The sequence below is a fragment of the Eschrichtius robustus genome, chromosome 15 (genome assembly GCF_028021215.1).
Source record: "Eschrichtius robustus isolate mEscRob2 chromosome 15, mEscRob2.pri, whole genome shotgun sequence".
Classification (NCBI taxonomy): domain Eukaryota; kingdom Metazoa; phylum Chordata; class Mammalia; order Artiodactyla; family Eschrichtiidae; genus Eschrichtius; species Eschrichtius robustus.
In genome coordinates this window covers 1,806,787-1,819,439 of record NC_090838.1, presented here as the reverse complement: position 1 = coordinate 1,819,439, position 12,653 = coordinate 1,806,787, and the positions used below count along the sequence as shown (strand labels likewise).

The window sequence follows — 12,653 nt, the reverse complement described above, 5'->3', positions numbered from 1 at the left end:
CACCGGGGTTCAGTGATGGGAAGCCCCCGAACCCCCGAGTCCTGCCCCCAGCACCCTGCCACCTCTTGTTCTGGAGACAACACATTTCTATCTTTGAGCTGTTTTGGGTTGCTTGAACTTTTATAGCCTGAAATATACTAATTAATAGTATATTAATTAAATATACGAATTATACTAATAAATAGAGTATGGGTGTAGTATTTATTCAGCATGCAGGGTGTTTTTTCTCACAAGCAATTTCACGCTTGGTATTATGCACACATCTGTGTATCTGTGCATCTAAATACAGATGTACATACACGTACCTGTGTATAAATGGCTCGTTCTGCTGGGGGCTTTCAGTGGGTGAAATGGCTGGATCACAGGGCACCTGCCACGTTAAGTGAGATGGATGTTTCAGGACAACTTCCCAAGGCCAATCTCTAATCGGCAAATCTGATTGTGTTTGTTTGCCTGCGTCCTCACCAGTACTGGAATTCTTCCAGTTTTGAGACAGTTTGGTTCATCTGATGATAAGTGTGTATGTCTCTCCTTTCTCTTCTTCTGGGGAAGGTGAGTGTCCTTTCACACGATCACACAGAGCCGTCCTAGTTCCTCTTTCCTGAATCGCCTGTTCAGATCTTTGCCCATTTTTCTTTCAGTTGGATTCCACTCTTTCTCCTTGTTTTCCCATTTTTCCACTGTCATAGCTATGTCTTAGAATACATGTTTGTATAAAATAGAAGAATTACCATTCAAGTAGGAAGTTACTCTTTAGCAAAAGTTTGGAATTCTCTTGTCATGTGAACTGAAGTTCACCTACATCTAACCCGTTTGGGATCTGGGCCAGGTTGCTATTTAATAAAATCATAATTAAAATATTGACTTTGGTTCATTCGACTTTATTTCTGTAGTAAATATATGGATATTGGAAAGATATTGGAGATATTGGAAAAAGATATAAAGGTATTGGAAAATTGGAGGATATTTTTAAGGTAATTTGTTTGAAGTAATAGTATTTTTAATTTTAAACACAACTGTAGATTGTCTTCGCTGTCAACAATTTTATCTAGTGAAAACTTCATTTTGGTTTTCTGGTGTGACATAGTGTTCATGCCCATAATTAGATTTCTCAAAACTGCCACTCCTTCCTGAATCTTTGTGCTTTTTAAGGGAATACCTGCTCAGAGACGTTTGAGCAACGATTGTGAAACAGTTCAAATTAATCTGTTGTGACCGATTTAAACGAACCCTCGCCTCTATGTCTGGTGCTTGTTTGTCTAAAAAACCTGCTGGCCGCCTGGTCGGCCGGGCCCGGTCACTTGGAACCTGAGCGCCAGTCTGCTGTGCTGGGTCTTTGGCCGCCTTTTCATATTTTGGAGGAAAATAAATCAGAGTGTTCTTCTTGGCAGGTGATGATTTTCCCACATTTCCTTCTCAACATGCAGAAAGAAAAGGATTGTTAAGTCGAAACCATTGGGAACTGAGTTCCTTTTGTCATTCTTTTCTTCAAGAGTGCACCTTGTCCTCTGACAGAAAATTGTTCATTAATCCCCACGGAATGACCAATTTTCCAGTGCAGTCACTCAAGTGCACTGGAGCTATAAAAATTTTCTAAAGACCCTGGCTGCCACTAATTGCTTGCTGTGGCTTTTATGAGGCCACGTCTCCCCGCCGAGGACACCTGGTCCCCGCTGATCCTTAGCCCCCGTCTGTCTGCTTTCTCGCCATGCCGGGAACAATGCCTTTGAAGCTCCATGAAGCCGAGGTGGAATTTTCTGGGCACAAAATGGCCACGACCTGGTCACTCAGGCCTGGGGTGAAGGCGTCGGGTTGGCATGGGCGATGGGGGGGGGAAGTGAAAACCAAGGCAGTTTGGGGGAACAGGGTGTGTATTTAGCTGTGTTAACCCTTTGAATATTGGAGAGGCAAGGGGAGCCTGAGAAAGGGCGGCGTAGACACAAACCTATGAAGGAAAGCGGAATTCATTTGAGAATCAGGAAAGAAAAGGGATCGGCTGATCCAAGGGACAAGATCACGTGGGGTGGACGTGGGCTCATGGGGACCCTCCCCCTCCCCTGTTGGCCATGATTTGAGGGTGGTCTCTGGAGAGTGGGCAGCTTCAGAGGGAAAATGATGAAGTTCCCTATTTCTGGGAAATGGATTAAGGCCCAGTGGCATGCACTACGGCAGCCTCAACTATCACAATGCCAGAAATTCTCTTAGCACCTGCTTTTCTTAATAAATAAAATTAATTTATTCAAATTTATATTCATATTTAAAATTGTATTTATTTTCTGTTATCACAAATTTAGCAGCTTGAAACAACACACTTTTTGAAAAATTTTACATTATAGTTGATTTACAATGTTGTGTTAGTTTCAGGTGCACAGCAAAGTGATTCAGTTATACGTATACATGTATCTATTCTTTGTCAGATTCTTTTCCTTTATAGGTTATTACAGAATATCGAGTAGAGTTCCCTGTGCTGTACAGTAGGTCCTTGTGTTGATTACCTATTTTATATAGAGTAGTGTGTACTTTTCTTTTTTTTAACAATTAAAAAAATTTTTTTTTCTGGCTGCGCCACGCAACTTATAGGATTTTAGTTCCCTGACCAGGGATCGAACGTGGGCCCTCGGCAGTGAGAGCTTGGAGACCCAACCACTGGACCGCCAGGGAATTCCCAGTAGCGTGTATTTGTTAATCCCAAACTTCTAATTTATCCCTCCCCCCAGCACATGCCTTTTGGAAAAGCAAATGTTTCCTCGCCCAGTACTGTGGCTCTAGTGGAACGGATCACAGTGGTCCAAGCTCAGGACGGGAGCTCGGCTCCACACCCCTGGACACTTTATTCCCGTGTTCTGGACTCACTGCCGTTTCTGTAAATAAGAAAATTATATCCACCTTGCAGGACTGTTGTGAAACTAAATAACAATACATAGGAAAGCATTTGTAAACTGGAAAGCTGCAAACAAATGTCAGGAATCCGCTTGTCCGGCCCTGACCATGGCCTTGGCATGAGAGGTATTCCAACATGCCCTGCCTCTTCTTCTTCTTTTTTTTTTTTTTTTAATAAATTTATTTATTTATTTTTGGCTGCATTGGGTCTTTGTTGCTGCACACGGGCCTTCTCTAGTTGTGGCGAACGGGGGCTACCCTTCGTTGTGGTGCGCAGGCTTCTCACTGTGGTGGCTTCTCTTGTTGCGGAGCACGGGCTCTAGGCGTGCAGGCTTCAATAGTTGTGGCACGTGGGCTCAGTAGTTGTGGCTCGCGAACTCTAGAGTGCAGACTCAGTAGTTGTGGCCCACGGGCTTAGCTGCTCCGCGGCATGTGGGATCTTCCCGGACCAGGGCTCGAACCCGTGTCCCCTGCATTGGCAGGCGGATTCTTAACCACTGCGCTACCAGGGAAGTCCCGCCCTGCCTCTTCTTAAATTGAATGTTTAGTAAAAATAATACATACACACAGTCTGAAAAAGCAAACAGCAGCACGAGAACAATGGCATTGGCCCCAAACCCCCTTCCGCAGTTCTGCTCCCCAGAATAGACAACTTCCAACACTGTGGGAAATTTCTTAATTTTCCTGAGTGGTGTGCTTGTGTTGCCGTAGCTAGTTCATCAGGTTTAGACCTTATTTATTCACCTCTTTTTCTTATGTGTGAGGACTTAGCTCTGGTTTACCTCCCCTTCCCAGCTCCCTCACTTCCAGTATTATTATGTCACTATTTTTAGTTAAATCAGTAATCAGTGTTTATATCGTTAAACTGTGTAAATATTGCTCTCTGTAGAACCAAGACATGCACTATGATTACATCATTTTTTCTACTTGTAATCTTTCAAACGAATATCCTTACTTTTTCCAGATGCTTTATCGTAGAATTTATCATATTATTTAACTGTATAAGGATTGCACTCTGTAGAACCAAGTAGTGTACCATGATCATATTCTTTCTGTTGCAGAGTTTTGTTTTAACTTGATTTAACAATTGCATAATTTCCCCCTTGTTTAATTTTCTAAACAAATATCCCCTTCTTCTTTCCAGATGAGCCAGTGTAAAATTCCCAAGGCCTCTGCTCTCTCCGGCCCTTTCCCGGAGCCTTCTGTCTTTGGTACCACTTCTTGTTACCCTCGGACTTCTCTTCCCTGCCCTCCGGGACTGGATCTGTTTCCCTGAGCTCTTCCTTGATTTATTCCCTTGTCTTGCTGGATCACATTCTCCAGCGGCTTCCAGAGAAATGGTCCGTTGAAGGTCAACCTTTTACCTTTTTCTACATCTGAAAGTACTGGGATTAGCACGCACCTTGGGTTGGTAGCTTGGGTCTGTAGAGAATTTCCTTAGAATTTTTAATTAAGTGCTTGCCTTTAAAAAGTATGAACTATTTTTGAGTTTTTTAATCCAAAATTGTTGTTAAGAAATCCCATCTCATTCTTATTCTCATTCTTTTGGCTGTGGTAAAAATGAGATGAGAAACAGGGTCTCCCATTTTCTCTGAAATTCCTAAGATTTTTTTCTTTATTTCTGATGTTCTGATAATTAATTAATCAATTAATCAATGAATTAATTTTATTGTAGACTTTCCAGTCCTTGTGCTGGACACTCAGCTGGACCATTCTATCTCATGATTTATATTTTTTCAATATGTGAGATTTTCTTGAATTAATTTTTCCATAATAACTTCCACTTGATTTCTCTATCACCTTTTTGGGAAATCCCTTGGTTCCGTATTTAATCTCTTCAATTAACTGCTTATGCCTCTAATGTGTTTTCACATGATTGCATCTTTTTGTCTTACTTTCTGAGAGATTTCTTCAATTTTATCTTTCAATCATTTATTAAAATTTCAAATTTTGCTATCATTTTTTTTAAAAAATTTATTTATTTATTTATTTTTGGCTGTGTTGGGTCTTCGTTTCTGTGCGAGGGCTTTCTCCAGTTGCGGCGAGCGGGGGCCACTCTTCATCGCTGTGCGCGGGCCTCTCACTATCGCGGCCTCTCTTGTTGCGGAGCACAGGCTCCAGACGCGCAGGCTCAGTAGTTGTGGCTCACGGGCCTAGTTGCTCCGCGGCATGTGGGATCCTCCCAGACCAGGGCTTGAACCCGTGTCCCCTGCATCGACAGGCAGATTCTCAACCACCGCGCCACCAGGGAAGCCCTCATTTTTTAATTTCTAGGATTTTTTCTGTTCTCAAGTGTTCCTAGCCTTGTTTTGTAATACTGAAGACATTAATTAAGGTGTTTTCGAAGTTTTGTTCTGTTCTCTACATTGCGTCTCCTTCCTTATGCTTTTTCTTTTTCTGTCTTTTGTGTTAGAGACTTTTCTTAACGTCTAGTAGGCCGTGTATTTATCTATCCATCTACCACCTCTTTCTCTGTCTGTCGTCTGTGTATCTATCGTGTATGTACGTACGTACCTATGTATCTGTGTACCTATGTCTGTCTGTCTGTCTGTCCATCCACCCATCCGTCCATCCATCTATTTACCTACCTACTGATGTCCTGGAGCTCTGGGTGTGTGTGGTGGGGGGATGGTCATCCCATCATGAAAGGCTGAATGTTCTTGGGCTGGTCATTTCGTTAGGGGACCGCTCCATATCCGTAGGTGGTGACTTTCTCTTCCCCTGAGCGTACTGCCTTTCTCCAGAGGACTGTGTGATGATCTGCCTGGGGGTATGTGGGGGGAGGTCCGGATGCCTAGCTCTTCCGTGTACAGACTGCCATCTCTCCAGCGCCAGCCCTGCACCCTGCACCTCTGCCTTGTACATCCTACACCCACTTTTTGCCATGCGTTCCCATTCCAATTCTGCAGAAAGTGAGAACCTGGGCTCCTAGCCAGTGGTCAGTATCAAATTGCTGCCCTGGGATCAGGTGGTGGGGTTTGGCTCTCACCTGGGTTTGGTGCTCGGTGTGCTGTTGGAGTCTTGCACATCTCCAAGCCCCTGCAGGCGGAGCTGGGCCCTCGCCAGTGTCCTCTGCAGGTGCTTTGTTGTGTGGCTCTGCCCCGCACCCCGCGCTGGCCCACTCCTCACGCTGCCTGCCTGTCAAATGTCAGCTGAAATTGCTTGTCCCCTTTCCCATTTGCCTCTGAGGATTTACACCTCTTGATTCCTTTAACATTTTGGAGGTGAGGTCACAGGAGGGAGAAGATATAAATTTATGTTCTCAGCCCTTTACATTTCATAGAAGTTCAAATGCCTTCTTTCTGCAGAGAGGTTGTGAAATGATGGGGCTCATGGAAAGAGCTTATGGGAAATTGAGGACAGAACACCTTCAGGGATGAGGTTTGGAGGCTTAAGCTTTTATCTCCAACAGAAAAGTAAATCCTGTCCGTAATTGGATACATACGCATTAACATCGGCCCACGGATCCAGGCAAGGAGAAGCCAGCTCACCCCAAAGAAATAAAATCAGGGTTAGAAACCGGAATGATTTCTCAGGATTTGAGCTGAGTCACGTGACAGACACGGTGCTTCTCTTCGGTTCTGAGTCTCGTGCTGGCAGTCGAGGCGATTCTTCTCTCGGCGGTTGGTGAGTGGGCATGAAGAGAGCTGGGGAGTCGTGTGGGACTTAGATGTAAGACGCCGGATTTCTGAAGGAATGAAATCAGAGGGAACCCCACTGCAGAGTGAGCTTTGGCCATAGTTGGGGCTGCTGGTGAGACGCGGAGGGATGGATGACCCCGTGGCCGCCAGGCAGCAGGTGGGTCTCAGGCACTTTCTTTTTTTTTATTTTTACTTAAATCAATTGGTTATTATTTTCATTACAGAATAATAGGACCACAATACAGAAACATATAAAAATAAAACTAGAAGGGAGAAGAAAACCCTCGCCTTATGTTCCTTGTGCTAACGCACCCTGTGAGCATCTGCTTGCAGCCGTCCAGATGGTTCCCTGCCCCTGTGGTCCCCGGCTGTCCCCCTGAGCGTGGGCATCCTGCCCTGACCCCTGCCTCCAGGACAGCTTCTGTGTCTGCCTGGGCAGGGGAGACGCCCGCAGAGCCGGGTCAGGGTGCTTTCTTATTCTTGCACATAATGTCGGTGGAGGGATGCCGAGCTCCCTTTGGTTTATCACAGAGGGTTCTGTGAAATGGGTGTTTTTGGAGTCACGTGGGAAAGAATGTGAGGGCAGGGCAGGTGGAAGGGAAGTTGGGATGAGTCTGATTCAGGGGGGGAGCCTGCAGTTGGAGTTAAGATCGTCCGACTGAGCGTAGAACCGACTTGCCCATGAAGGGGGACAGTCGTGCGCCTGGGTGATGGGAAGGCTTCTAGGTCATCCCCTCAGGAGGCTCAGACTGTTGTCACCATCATGTGAGTTCTTGTTCAGCCACCTTGCCTGAGATCCTGGAGGTGTTCTCACGGGCTGGGAGTCCACTTCTGACCGGAAGGGTGCTCGTTCAGGTTTTCCTGACGCCCAGGTACCTCCTCTGATGTCAGAGTGGCCGAAGTCCCAGTGAGCTAGGGAAGACTTTCCTTCGGCTGCAGGGCCTCTGGTGGCTCACTCACCATCGGGACAGGTCACTGCCATCGAGGCCCAAGCGGCCCCGCCTCATCTGGGCGGAATATGTGCATCTTTGGAACAGAGGGCAGCCGGCCCTGTTCCAGTGGTTTGGTCAGGTGCCATGATTCAGCCCTTTGATTGGGCACTTTGTCTGCAAAGCTCGGCCAGGGGCCATGAATGAAGAGTTTACAAGGATGGAAGAGTTTGAGAAGGAATGAGACAGGATGAGATCATTTCTTAGGGAAATTGTTTGAAGAAAAGGCACATCTAGGACACTGAGAAATAGGGATTTGGAATTCCTCTCGCTGGTCCTGCAGGTCGGGGCAGCTGGGGGTTTATGCTGCCTGGCGATCCGGCCCATGTGCCTGGAGGGACGGACCCTCGCTGCCCATGCCTGGACCTCCTCCTCCTAACCAGCCCCCCCCAGCCCTACCGCTATGGCCTCATTCTGCCCACCTGCCCCGTGGGCTGGAGGATGGAGCCGGCTTCCGAGCGGTGTCCTGGCCTGAACCTCTGCTCCCATCCCACTGACCCCCTCCCCATGCTGGCCTGGATGACCTTCCCATAGGGACCGTCCTCTCCTGCCACATGGGGTGTCTCTGGGGGAGACGGCTGGGGAGCCCGGGAGGCAGAGAGGAAGGCTCACGTGTTCTCACCTTGTGTTGGCTGTTCTCTCGCCCTGTCTACTCCAGACTAATCCAAAGTCAGGGGTAGCCAATGGCAGATACACACGTATGGTGGGAGCTGCCTCTTTTTCTTCCCGAACCATCGTTCCAAACACTAATGAAGTTTAAGGAGCCCCTTAGTGAAGGATTTGGTTAAGAGTCCAAGTAAGGCGCCGGGCAGACTCCGCCCAGCAAAGCCACAATCGTTTGGTGAACTTGATCTAAACCAATTTACGTCTCTGGGCATTGCCCTGAGGGCCTAGAGCCAGTGGAGAAACGTTCATTCCAGGAAAGCTGGTAAATCTTGGCGGGAACCGTGCGGGCTGGTGGCATCTGAGCCTCAGTCTGTTCCGCCTGCCCTCGCCCAGCCTCTGCGCTCTCCCAGGCGGGCAGGGCAGGGGCCGGCACTCTCTCCAGCTTCACGTCTGGGCCTTTCCCTCTGGGAGGAGCAGGCCGCGTCCTCATCTACACTGCCCTGTGCTTCAGAAGCTCTATTAAGCGTGGCTTAAGCACGGTTTCCTTGTTCATTGGATTGCAAAGAATATGACTGTCCAAAAGCATGTTTTCTTAGGATACGGATGAGTTAAGCCCATTTCAGATGAATGCTGGGCACTTCACAGGGCATTGCAGAGGAGGTTAGGAGTCACTGATTGGTGGTATTCGGTGAAAGAAGCGGCAAGGACCGGGGTGTATCTTGTCGAGGAGCCTGACAGCCTGTATCTGCCCACTGGATGTATACGCACATCTTCCTAAGCATCCATTTGACGACAGTCTGGGAAACGTCAGCGTTTTAATTAACTCCAGCCGGAGAAGGCTGTGCTGCAGTTCTAAATCCCTTTGATTGATGCGGCTGCAATTAGGGCCCGGCTCCATCTCTGCACAGCGACGTGTGAGAGGGCTGAGGAGGCGGCTCGCTGGGCTTCTGCAGAGCTGGGCCTTCCTCCTGCTGCTGGAGATTCTGTGCATGTCCTTAGTCAGGTGCTCGCGAATGAAGCAAGATGCCGAGGTGTCTTATCCCAGTCTTCCCCCACCCCAGATCAGGGAATGCATTCTTTTTGTTAGAATAAAAAGGAATTGCACATTGTCCTTTGATTTTGTAGATGCTGCTTTGTTAAGAGGTTTTGAGGATTTGAAGTCTATTATGCTAAATCCAGTCGATTTTTTTCTCATACTTATGAAATATATTGACAGGAGCGTCCTTATTTATAATTACCTTAAAAATAAACTGGTAAAAGCTATGTCTAAAATCTCCTGATTAAAATGACAGGAAGACTACAACCCAGATTTCTGGAGACTTTATGTAGCTGCTGATACACGAGATAAAATTCTTCCCTTGAGAAGTGAATTCAGCAAATCAGAATTCTTTGATTACCTAGTCTGAACTACAGGAGTACTGGGGAGCTGCCCAGACAAATATGACACTGCCCTGGACCTTCAGGGGTCATGGAGACACGCAGGTAAAGAAACCATTGTGCCCAAGGCATGAAGACATCTGGGTGAGAGATCTGATAGTGTAGGAAAGGGGGGGGGGCGGTGTCCATTCTGATTGGGAAACCGGAGGTTCCAAGAGGAGTGACCATTGAGTCGGTCTCTGATGCATGGCAAGAATTTCCATCAGGGAAGAACTGAGGCAAGGGGCGTCCAGGCCGAGCAAAGTCAGGGCTGAAAGAACCTGCACGGTGTGTTTGGGTGACAGCTGTGTGGCCCATGTCCTGAAGGTGGGCCTGAGAAGCAGTGGGGTGGGGAGTAGGCTGCCGAGGTGGGAGGGGATCACGTTATGCCTGGCCTGGAATGCCGTGGCTTTGGAACTTTACTGTAGTTTTTGCTGGTGGTGGTGGGAACCACTGCAGGGGTTCAGTAGAACTGCTTTATATGACGTGAACTGATCTGTAGACAACCTTGTCCCCACTGTAGAGCAGGGAGAGTGGAGGCAGTAGGACCAGCTGAGAGAGTCACAGCTGCCCTCACAGGCAGTTAGGAGAGTCTAGCTTGGGTCGTTATCCTTATTTCCCCAGGTCAGGGTGAGTGTGGCTCCGGGGAAGTGACCGGCTGGGCTGAGATACAGGGTGAGAGATGATTCTTGGACAGTCCAGTCTTAATATGGAGACCAGCCCCTCCTCCAAGCTCCTAAACTCAACTAAGGATAAGGATGTAGCCCGGCCCCGCCTCCAAGCTCCTAAACTCAACTAAGGATAAGGACGTAGCCCTGGTCCTTAGAATGCAGGGCTGCAGTTCATAGGAAGGGAGGACAGCAGTGACAGGGAAGACGACGGGAACAGTGCTCGCTCTGAAAGCAAGTGGGATGCTTGGCCCCCCCTGCACAGCCGGGAGTCTCCTCCTGACGGCCCTCCTGGGGTCTGGACAGGGTCCTTCTGGGGAGGGGCGGCCTCAAGGCCATCCTCTTGTAATTTGCTAAGATGCAGAGCCGAGAGGGATGCTGTTTTTGAAGTGGTGATGATTAATTTTGCGTCCACCTGACTGGGCCATGGGTGCCGAGACATTTACTAGGACGTTATTGTGGGTGTGTCTGCAAGTGTTTCTGGATGAGATGGACATTGGTCAGTGGGCTGAATAGAGTAGATGGCCCTCCCCGGTGTGCGGGCCTCGTCCAGCCCAGGGAGAGCCTGGATAGAACCAAAAGGAGGCAGAGGGGAAAATCTGTCCTCTCCGGCTGACTGCACCGACGGGCCATTGCTTTCCTCCTTTCTCTGGGCTCAGGCTTGGACTGGAACTTACACCGTTGGCCCCTCCTCGTTCTTAGACCTTTGGATTTGGGCTGGAACTTGTACCATTGGGTCTCCTGGGTCACCAGCTTGCCAACGGCAGAACTTGGACTTCTCAACCTCCATAATCACTTAGTCAATTCCGTATAGTAAGTAAGCCTCTGTAGGTACTTACATCTCCTGTTGGTCTGTTCCCCTGGAGAACCCAGACTAATACAGAAGTGTTAATTTCCTGTTTAAAACTTCTAACGAGTTTACTATTTTTATATAAATAGTAACACACATTATAAAAACAATCAAGTAACATAGATGAGAACAGAAATAAGAGCCAAAAACATTGTTTAATATCCTAAAATATTATTCTAAGGCTAAGAAAAATATTATGAAACATTCAATAAGAGAATAGAATTCTTATATTTTTAACTCTGCATTTTAATTTTAGATTTCATCAACTTCTGGCTGTGAAAGATGAGAGGATTAGTTAGCACTTTTACAATTCTTGCCAAGTTCCCTCCTTTCCCCTCTGATTTTTGTGTTTATAATGTTATTGCTTTAACATTGTTAAGGTTTCTACCATTTGCAGAATTTCCACAGTTGTTTAATATTATATTAAGAGAGGTGATAAGATCAGCAATATAAATAAGTAGGCTTTTATGAGCTTTTTAAAAATTGTGAAGAAGGAATTTCATCTTCATTTTCAAAGAAATTGTTTTTTTGTTTGTATTTTACTTTTTTTAAAAAAATTATTTATTTATTTGGCTGTGCCGGGTCTTTAGTTGCAGCATGCGGGATCTAGTTCCCTGACCAGGGATCAAACCTGGGCCCCCTGCATTGAGAGTGCAGAGTCTTAACCGCTGGACCACCAGGGAAGTTCCTGTATTTTACTTTTAATTTGAAAGAGTTTACTTCTTATGACTGAGTTTCAGGGGCAAGATACACCTATCCGCTAATAAACTTTATTTCATATTTGATTTGTGAATATAGGTCTCTATTATCTGATTATTATTATATTATATGTAGTTATATATATATATGTTTCCTTTGAAATCCTTTCCTGTGTGTTTCATATATTTTCCTCAGATAATTTTGTAGGATCACTAACTTTTCCATTTTACTCTGATCATTTCTTGGAGTGCAGGTTGCCCATAGTATCATAAGTACATCCACTCAAATTTTGGAGCCTTTCTAGCTAACGGGGGAGAAATAACATAAGCAAATGCTAACTTTGGCCATAATTGACCCATAAGAAAACTGCTGTTTTTACTGGACATTATCAAAGGTCACAGATGGAATTTTACCTGTTAATTTGAACAAAAATACTAAAATCTGTGATAAAATACTTGTTAAGGACGTAGTACGATTTAAGCAGATTATTTCTAAATCTCATGACAACCTTGCAGTCTAGGTCTTGTTGTGCCAGTTAGGAAAGTGTCCAGCTGCACGTGACGCCCCGGTGACAGCGGCGTAAAGAAACCAGGTGGCCTTTCTCACAGAGGAAGACAGAGGTGGGTGCTGCATGGGCTACAGCTGCTGGCCCATGTCCTCCTGGGGCCAGGGTTTTCCCGTCTTTACGTTTTCTTTATTCTCACACTTGTGGCCTCCTGGTCTCCTCAGCCATCTTGGCCGTGTTCTAGATGTCAGTACGTTATCTATAGCTTTTTATTAAGACTAAATGATTCAGACAAGCAATCGGAGGTTCAGAGAGATGAAATACCTTTCTCCGAATCACAGAGCTAGAAGGTTGTAGGGCTCACCGTTGATACCAGACTTGTCGGATGTCACCTCCCTG

The 12,653-nt window shown here is 46.4% G+C and overlaps 1 non-coding gene across 1 annotated transcript; it reads right to left on the bottom strand.

Annotated features, from left to right (window-relative positions):
• Positions 1-11,660: 11,660 nt before the first annotated feature.
• TRNAE-CUC (transfer RNA glutamic acid (anticodon CUC)) lies at positions 11,661-11,733 on the bottom strand. The gene has a single exon. It is a non-coding gene; the product is annotated as a tRNA-Glu (tRNA).
• Positions 11,734-12,653: the final 920 nt, after the last annotated feature.